Source organism: Phacochoerus africanus, chromosome 9 (genome assembly GCF_016906955.1).
Source record: "Phacochoerus africanus isolate WHEZ1 chromosome 9, ROS_Pafr_v1, whole genome shotgun sequence".
NCBI classification, from domain to species: domain Eukaryota; kingdom Metazoa; phylum Chordata; class Mammalia; order Artiodactyla; family Suidae; genus Phacochoerus; species Phacochoerus africanus.
In genome coordinates this window covers 25,394,967-25,405,522 of record NC_062552.1, presented here as the reverse complement: position 1 = coordinate 25,405,522, position 10,556 = coordinate 25,394,967, and positions in this window count along the sequence as shown.

The following is a 10,556-nucleotide window of genomic DNA, read 5'->3' as shown; positions in this document are numbered from 1 at the left end:
CCTCTACTTAGGATACTGGCAGTTTGACATGCTATAAAAATTCATACAAATGAGTAGATTTTTTTTCTTTATACACACGTAGTCACCTATCAACTTGTGGACACCAGTACTATCTGATAATCACCCTATGCATTTCCAACTATTTGCATTCCCTTATTTTGCAGTTATTTTTATTAAAAATTCCACTTTCTCTAAACTTCCAACTCTACCACCCCCCCCTTATTCTCGGTTTCTAATTGTATTTCCTCTTTGAAGAAGAAGAAGAAGAAGGAAGAGGAGGAGAGGAGAAAGATAAGAACTCATCAGAAGGGTACTATATGAACATTGTAATAATAAAATAACAAACCTGTTTAATTCTATACCTCTCCATTAATCCCCCCTTCTCTGTTACATTAAAGGAATCATTCATCTTCCTTTACAGGAAACACCCAATCCTTCTTCTCTCTATCCATCCTGTACCACCCTCTCTGGTACCGGGATCCATCAGTTATTCCTCTCAGCTTTTGTACTAGCTTTTCCCCACAAACCTTAAGATTTTCAAAATGTTTCCCATGTTAACATCCAAACAATGCAATTTTCCATCAACGCTGTGTCATATATACTCTCTTTTCATAATCAAACTTCTCAGAATAGTTACTTATACAGTATATTCATATTTCCCTGTTTCTCACTGCCTCCTCAGTATACTCTATATTATGGATTGAATTGTGGTTCCCTCACCCCAACCCCTCAAAATTCGTTTGTTGAAGTTATAACCACCAGTATTCACAATGTGCAATTATTTTTAATTAGGGTCATTCCAGATGTAATTTTGGAAGTTTGTATTTTCCTTTTGAATTAATGAACTAAAAGTGAGGGAAGGAGAATCTGAATTAGCACAGGGAAATAAGAAACCATAATGCTGTTAAACTTAAAGCTTACATCATTTCTTCCCTCTTCTATATGACAACTAAAGAAAAGTGTATTCTCAAATACCTAAATTAAGGTATACCTCTTGAATTATTGTTACTTCTATATTTATGCCATTTCATTACTCATGCATTCTCTGAGGGGAGCCAACATCCCCTTATGCCTAGCAGAGTCCCCTGTGCAGGATAGATATTCAACAAGGGTATAAAAGGATTCTCTTTCTCTTTGGGGGATTTTTTCCCCTTCAATCAGCATCTCTAAGCATCAAGCATAATGAATGAGCAGAGAGAGAATAAAGAAATGTTTCATCTAGCAATATAACAGGAATAACATCTCTGGTTATTGAATGGATAACCTTTTCAAATTTTCTCTTCCTTCTGAATTCCAAAGAACTCTGTGACATTACAAGTTCTCCACAAGGAGGAGCATACGGATGAGAAAGGACATGAAATCCTCTAGGGCATCCTTCAATCTCCCAGGCAAGTGCTGGTAGGGGATAGAACCACACTCAGTACCTACCTCATCTAAGACATGATCCTACTAGCTACCACTCCTTCTCCTGTGGTTCCTGTTTCCCTTCACAGTCTCTCTCATGGACAAGCAATTAAAAGAAAGCAATGAAAATGGTAAAGTCCAAGTTCTAGAAGAAACTTCCCTCTTCTCTGAAAGTTGTCATTGGTGCCCTGATGAGTGTCATTGGACTCATTTGACTGCTCAATACAGAAAAATATAGTAGTCTCATTCTAGTATTCACTGATTACATCAGGACCTACCATGTTCTTAGAAGCATAGTTTGATAAGAAATTGACAAATTTGATCATGAAAAGAATATGACAACTCTAACTGAGGATAATTTGGACACCCCCCAAAGAAGAATAAATGGTTAAAATGATTGAAGATGTTGAGCCTGTGGAGTGGGTTGAATGGTGGCTTCCCGAAAGATAGATCCATGTCTTAATCCCCAGAACCTGTGAACCCAACCTTATCTGGAAAAAGAGCAACTGTAAATGTAATTAAATTAATAATATTGAGAGAAAACCTTCCTCAATGTTCCAAGTAGGCTCTAAATTCAAAAATAAATGTCCTTATAAGAGACACACGCAAAGAAGAAGGCCTGTGGAAAATGGATGCACAGATAGAAGTTATATAACCACAAGCCAAGGAATGTCTGTGTCACCACCAGAAGCTGGAAGAAACAGAAAGTACTTTCACCTAGAGGTTTCAGAGAGGGTGCAGAGCTACTAAAACCTTGATTTCAGACTTCTGGCTTTCAGAACTGAGAGAGAATAAATTTCTGATCTTTTAAACCACCAAGTTTTTGGTAATTTGTTAGAGTAGCCTTAAGAAAATAATACAATCTGAAAAGGAAAAACCTTTGGGAGATTAAGGTAATAATTTTCAAACACCTAAAGGACTAAGCATTTGGAACAGTGGTCATCCTGAGAGGTCATCAAGCAGGATTAGGACTATTTTGTGGAAATTTCTTGAAGTCAAATTTGCAACCTGTATAAGAAAGAAATAACAGCTGCTGAAGGTAAAAATGTCACCTGCTTCATAGAGGTAATCCATTAAGAGCATACGGTCACACAATGGAGATTGTTATGGGATCACAATAGCATTGGATATGGTATTGAGGAGATTCTGGAACTCTGAGAAGTATAAATAAAGCTTCTTTTTGAGGGTTCATTATTTTCTAAGAATTGGTATCCCTCCCCTCAGATTTGAACTACTTGTCACCAAAATCCCAGCCATAGGATTAGTTATTTATCTCAGTGAACTCTTTCTGGAGGTAGAGGGATTTCCTGATTTACAAGTAGATCCGCAGATGGTATTAACAGAAGATTCATGCTAAATTTTCCAAATTTACTAGAATGTGCACTAGGAAAGGTCAGTAGCAACAACAGGAAACAACCTTGATCCAGAACCTAAAGTAAAGACAGGATCACCTCAAAAGAAGACAAATCTTTAAAGTCTACCCTATCTCCTTTGTTTGATCAATGAAAGTAAGGAAAGATTAAAAGAAAGTAGCTCCACAAACCTAGCATCCCGATACTGCTTTTTGTTTGTTTGCTTTTTTTGCCTCCCAGCAGCATATGGAGTTCCCAGGCCAGGGATCACATTTGAGCCAAAGTCGCAACTGAAGCAGCAACACCAGATTCTTAACCCACTGTGCCAGGCTGGGGATCAAACCTGCATCCCAGTGCTCCCAAAACACTGCCCATCCCATTGAGCCAGAGCAGGAACTCCCAGATGTAATTTTTAATACCATTCTCCAATTAAAAAGAACCATATAGGGCTCCATGGAGAAATGGTTGATTCTAGGACTGCTCAGAAGCATTTTGTAGTGTCAGAAAGTAAAAAGGGCTAAAAAAGTTGATGAGGGCATATCAAAGAGGTGCAGAAGCCCAATGAAAGTGCTCCCAATGGCCAAAGCTGGAACAGTTTAAATAACAAGATTAAATAATATTGCATTAACCTAAACTATAAAGTAAATATCCATAAGTCCATCCATCTTGTTAACAAAAATGATTAAAGTAATTAATCAGAAAAAGAGACAAACATTTCATGTAAATGAATTCCAAGTAATAAACGTAGGTTGTAGTTACTTTGTTCTCAAGGAGGGGAAGCATAACTTTTCACTCCTTAGATGTGGGGATTACACACATAGTGACGCTTTCCACAGTGTACGGTACGGAAAGGGGAGGTAGAAAGGAATAATTGCGCAGTGGAGAAAGCTCATAAACCTTACCTCAGTGAGGTCAATGAGTCCAACATAAATCTTGTTGATAGCATATACTCTTGATATGCATGTGATGAAAATGGAAGTTTACCTCTGCGATCTTCCTCTTGTCTTTCCAGGAGAAAAACATCAGACAACTCTCAGTTTGATGACATATAAAATTCCTGACAAGGACTCCTGAAAATTGTCAAGGTCATTTTCAAACCAAGAAAAATCCGAGAAATTGCCATAGCCAAGAGGAGAAAAATCTAAAACAGCTATAATGCAAAAAATAAAAATTGTTATAAAAGAAAAAAATAAAAAATAAATGTAATATGGGGTTTGTAGCAGAAAATGACAGTAGATAAAAAGTAAGGACATCTAAACAAACACTAAACTTCAGTTAACAATAATGTATCAATATTGATTAATTAATAGCAACAAATTCATCTTACTAATGTAAGATGTTAATTAAAAGAAGAAAACTCAGTTCTGGGTATAGGGGAACACTGTACTTACTCTCTTCACAGTTTTCTGTAAATCTAAAACTGTTCTAAAAATGTCAGATCCACAGATATTCTTTCTTAATGTGTGATCAGAAGGAAGGCACAATGATCAGAGCCATAGAAAGAAAAAATGATGGATGAGAGAGCTTCTGTCCTTGGACTTCTATAGCATGGAGTCTAGAAGTGGAAGAGACACCAGAAGTAGAGCAAGGGACGTATAAGGGCCAAATTTGTCTCCCCATTGGTCACATGAAACCAAAGACCCCAGGGGGACTTCAAAAATATAAGGCATAGGTGATATATTCAGTATGTTCCCTAGATGCACTGCAAACTCTCTATCATGTAATGGACAGCTGAATCTGTATCTTATATTTTTTGTCCAATTTTATATGAATGGTTCTTCTGAGGACAACCAATTATCTATTACTCAATAAGACAAAAAGACCAAAAGAGTTCAAGCTCAAACAAGTTGTCAGAGAGAGGTAAACGGTGTAGGAATGAAGTCCATGAGAGCCAGCAATTGATCTGTTTTGTTCAGCAGAGTTTGTAAAAAAAATTTTTTTGATTTATGAATATATAGAATATATTCTCCTTGGCATGTTTAAGTCATGAATTTTCCAAATTAATAAACTCTTGCTGTGTGTCACATCAAGAACTTTCTAAAATGTTTATGTTGCTTTGATGGCACAGTTGAGGCGTGGGATTCTGTGCTCCACAGAGTACTCTCTCCATTCACAAAACTGACTTATGGAGCAAGGGGATTCTGCTCTCTCACATAACATAAAATTCTTTAAGAATAACTATGGGCCCACTCTTAGGAGATTGATTAAAACCACCATGCCCAGAGGCCAAAGGCAGGAGCTACAAAGAGCATCAACATGTAATAATAACTGTGTTTATCCTTTTTGAGAAACTTTACTTTAGCACAAGAGTGTGTGATGAGGTCCGAGTGGCAGCTGAACATAGATGACATTAATTAGGGCTCACCCCTAGCAGCAGAGAGCCCCACCCAAGGGAGTAAAAACTGAGGTCTAGGACCTGGAGGATTACAGAGCACTGGCTACTGGGAAGTCAAAAGAAAGGGACTGGGAAAGTCTGTGGGAGCAGAAATAGCAAGCTTGGGAAGGCATCCCTTCCAGGGGTAAGGGAGGGGCTTAGCTTCCTGCTCTTGGCATTTCACTCTTCTTCCTTTACAAGTTATCTCTTACATCCTCAGGGCCTTATCTCTTCCTCCACATCTCTTATCTCTTTTCCCTGAATTCTTGAGTATAAAGTTTAATGTTCTTTTTCAGCACTTTCTCTCCAAGTGATTTCTTTCTTCTACATTCTCTTACAGTCAGTTTTCAATGAAAGAGTCTAGTTTATTTACTCCAAAGCCCTAGGAAGTGGCTGCTGCCATATCAAGTACCAGAGATGAAGACTCTCAGACCACCATTCACTATAGTCCTTTCTCCATGTTAGAGATCAGGGAACTCAACTGCTCTCTCTGTCACCTGGTCTGGGCCTAAGGAAGGGCATATGGGGGACCTCCTGGCAGGACTAATTCCCACAACTGTAGTCATCATGTGAATGGACAGGCCCCCTCAAACCAACTGCTCCAAACTACCAGCTCACCCACACAGAAAAGTTCCTCAATGGGCAACTCCTTATGGTATTTTTTCTGATAGTTAAAATGTCCTTTAAAGTAGTTCAGTAAAAAGGATATTGAATTCATGTATTTATGACCTAGGCAGTGGGCTGCCTCAAATTCTGGCACCACAAATTCCCAGTATTCTATTATTTATGATTTTTATTTTTTCCCATTATAGCTGGTTTACAGTGTTCTGTCAATTTTCTACTGTACAGCATGGTGACCCAGTTACACATACATGTATACATTCTTTTTTCTCACATTATCATGCTCCATCATAAGTGACCAGACATAGTTTCCAGTGCTACACAGCAGGATCTCATTGCTAATCCATTCCAAAGGCAATAGTCTGCATCTATTAACACTAAGCATGCCATCTATCTCACACATACCCCCTCCCCTTTGGCAACCACAAGTCTATTCTCCATGTCCATGATTCTCTTTTCTGTAGAAAGGTTCATTTGTGCCTTATATTAGATTCCACATATAAGTGATGTCATATGGTATTTTTCATTCTCTTTCTGACTTATTTCACTCAGTATGAGAGTCTCTAGTTCCATTCATGTTGCTCCAAATGGCATTATTTTGCTCTTTTTTATGGCTGAGTAGTTTTCCACTGTGTATGTGTGTGTGTATGTGTGTATATATATATATCACATCTTCCTAATCCAGCAATACTCTATTTTTAAGATGCTCCAAGCATATGGTTTTCAGAAACATGATCCCTGTTTTCTCTGACATGCTTCGCACTGATAAACCCAAATAACTTATCCATTCTTATGGAAGGAAAAGAGTTTCCAAATACATGTATTTTAATCAAAACAGGTGACCTTTTTTTTACCATTAAATTGACAACTCTCACTAACATTAAAAAATTAGTAAACCCTTGCAGTGGATTTTTGTAGACATCTTGACCAGCTCCAACAATTCTATAATCAAATACCTATTGCAAATCCTTCATTCCATATTGTTCATAATTGTCCTATTTCCTTAGCCAAAGCATAATTAATACAAAACATTATTTCAATGTCACAGTATCAATTGGTATAGAAACCAAAGGGAAGCTGATTCAAACGGTAGTGTTTAGGGTCAACGCATGAATCATAAGCATGTGAGATCCTTCCTTGGACCATCATCCAGTGCGTTGGGAGGTTTAAACTTAACAAATAACTTCAGAATGTGTCCATTGGTTTGGGAATACCTGTTTGGAATTAACTTCCTAGGGCAGAGTAAATGATACCTTCAGTTGATCTAAGCCCGACAGCTGGGCAGAGAGGTACCAAGAATCTTATAAGGTATTATGGATGCCTTCCTTAGCTAACTTGATTATACTGATTAGAATGATAGAGGTTGAGCCTATGCTCATCGTTTTATTTGTCAGCCTGGCTAGGCTATCGTACTCAGTTATTTAATCAACCGATGATCTAGATGCTACTGTGAAGATATGTTGCAGGTATGGTTAGCATCTAAAATCAACTGACTTTAAGCATATTAACCTCTGTAATAAAGACGGCCTCATCTAGTCAGTTGAAGGTCTTAAGGGCAAAAATTAATGAAAGAGAGTGTCAAAAATTTATACAGTTACTCTTTCTCCTAACCCTCCTCAGAGGGACCTGTGGTGACCAGGGTGACTATGTACTGGGTAAAAGGAAATAATCAGACCTTTCACAGATTTCTGGACACTGACTCTGAGCTGACACTAATTCCAGGGGACCTCGAACTTTACTGAAGTCCACAAGTCAAGAGTACAAGCTTATGAAGGGTAGGTGATCCAAGGAGTTTTAGCTTGGGTTCACTTTACATTGGGTAGAATAGGCCCCCAAACCCATCCTGTGGTCATTTACCCAGTTTCAGAATGCATAATTGGAATAGACTCACTCAGAATATGGCAGAATATCCACATTTGTTCCCAACAAGTGGGATGAAAGCTATTACGGCTAAAAAAAAAAAAAAAAAAGGCCAAGTGGAAGACTTCTGTGAAAATAATACACAAATACCATTTTCCTGGAGTGACTGCAGAGATTAGTGCCATCGTCAGTGACTTGAAGGACGCAGAGGTAGTGATTTCCCACATCTTCCTTCAACGCACCGATTTGGCTTATACAGAAAACAGATGGATCTTGGAGAATGATCACGGATTATCACAAACTTAACCAGGTGGTGACCTCAATTGTATCTGCTGTATTAGATGTGATTTTATTGCTTGAGCAAATTAACACAACCTCTGATAAGTAGCTATTGATCTTGCAAGTGCTTTTCCTTGATACTCGTTGTTAGAGACCACCAGAAGCAGTAATGCTTTCAATGAGCAAGGCCACCGATATAACTTCTCTGTCCTACTTCAGGGGCATATCTACTCTCTAGCCCTATGTTGCAATTTAGTCTCCAGGGACCTTGGTCACCTTTCCCTTCCATGGACATTACACTTTTCAGTCACATTGATGACATATGCTGACTAGACCTAGTGAACACAATGTAGCAACTACTCTGAATTTATTGGTAAGAAAGATATTGACATTCAGAAGATGGGAAATAAGTCCAACAAAGATTCAGGGAACTTCTACACTAGTGAAATTTCTAGAGGTTTAGTGCTGTAGGGCATATAGAGAAATTCTTTCTAAGGTTAAAGATAAGTTTGTGGCATCTGGCCTCTCTCTCCACCAAAAAAGAGTCATAATGCCTAGTGGGCCTCTTCGGATTTGGGGTGGCATCATATTCTTCATCTAGGTGTGCCACTCCTTCCCATTTATTGTGACTGAAAGCTCTTTGTTTTGAGTGGGATACAGAACAAAAGAAGGCTCTGCATCGAGTATGGGCTGCCATGCAAGCTGTTCTGCCACTTGGGCTACAGGCTGCAACAAGTTCAATGGTGCCTAAAGTGGTAGTTTTAGAGATGCTGTTTGAGACTTTCATAGGCCCATATAGGTGAGTCACAAAGCAGTCCCTTAGATTGTTGGGGGGACATTTCTGTCATCCTCTGCACACAACTTCTCTCTTTTGCAGAAACAGTTTTTGGCTTGCCCCTGGATCTTAGCAGAGACTGAACACATGACCATGAGTCACAAATTAGCATTTAACCTGAGCTTCCAATTAGAAACTTGGTGTTATCTGATACACTGCTGTTCCAACACTGATTTTGATACTGGTTTTTTCCTCACACCACAAAGCAATTCTCCAACATGAGGTACGTGTCCTACGATTCATCTCCATTCTGACACTATCCACCTGGAGATAGCATCACATCACACAGGTTAAGGTTTCAGTCCTACAACACTGTCCCCTACTTCAGAGACCAATCACAAGTCCAGGTTGTTACTTGTTCTCCTTTAGACTGCAAGTTTCCAGGACCCAGCCTCTAATCTGATCAATTTGCTAGAGCAGCTCACAGAACTCAGAGCAAAATTTACTTACTAGGTCACCAGTTCATTATAAAAGGATATTTATCAGGAACAGCCAGATGGAAGCAATGCACAGGGCAAGGTATGTGGGAAGGGGCACACCACTCTCCCCAAATCTCCGTGTGTTCACCAATCCTGACTCTCAGAGCCTAGTCCTTTTCAGGTTTAATTCAAACTCCAGCTCCTCTCCCCCGCCCCACCAGATGGCTCAAAATTTTAACCCTGTAATCACTTGCCAAATAAGAACACTTTCTTAGGTTACCTGGCTTTCTAAAAAACCTCCTTATTAACATAACAAAAGACACCTTTATTGTTCTCATCTCTTAGGAAATTCCCAGGGTTTTAGGCACTCTAAGCCACGAATAGAGACAAAGACCAAACATATATTTATTCTAAATCAAAACATCACACCCACCAAGCCATAAAGTTGAGCCTGTGCAGCACCACATCCAGTGGAAGGGGTATATGAGATCAGGCTTGGGCAGGCCCTGAGGATACAAATAAGTTCCATAAAAAATTGGCTCTAATGCCCATGGTCCCCAGTCTTGCTATACTCTCTTATCTTTCCCAGTCTGTGCCTATGGACCCATGGTGAGTTCCCTACAACTAGCTCTCAGAGAAGGAGAAATGTTGAGCCAGGTTTATAGACGGTTCTGTGTGACAGACAGGCACCATCCAAAAGTGGACACTTCTCACACTATAGCTCCTTTCTAGGACATCCCTGAAGGACAGTGGCCAAGGAAAATCCTCCAAGTAGGCAGAACTGTAGCAGTGCACTTGATTGTTAATTTTGCTTGGAAAGAGAACTGGCCAGATGTGTTATTATAAACAAATTCATGGCCTGTGTCCAAGGTTTGGCTGCACGGCCAGGAATTTGGAAAGAACATGATGAAAAATTGGTGACAAGGGAAGAGGGATGTGTATAGACCTCTCTAAAGAGGAAAACATGAAGATATCTGTGTCCTATGTGAATGTTCCCCAAAAGGTAACCACAGTGGTGGATATTTTAATAGTAACATAAATAGAATGACCTGACCTGTGGATACCAGTTGGCCTCTCTCCCTAGTCACCCCTCTCATGGCCCAATGTGCTTGTGAAAGAAGCAGCCACATCTGCAGGGATGAAACCTATGCATCTGGCTCAGCAACATCAACTTCCACTCACCAAGACCAACCTGGCTACAATCAGAAACCAACCAATAATGTGAGTCCCGGGTCTCACACCAGTCTTCAGAGTGATCAGTCAGTTACCTGAGGGTAGGTTGATAACATTTCCATCATGCAAGAAGCAGTGCTGAGGAAGGGGGAATTTCCTCCTCTATCTCTCTTGAGTTCTTGCAACTGAACTAATAATAAAATTGACATAAATCAGATTAACAGGGGGAAAGAGAACAA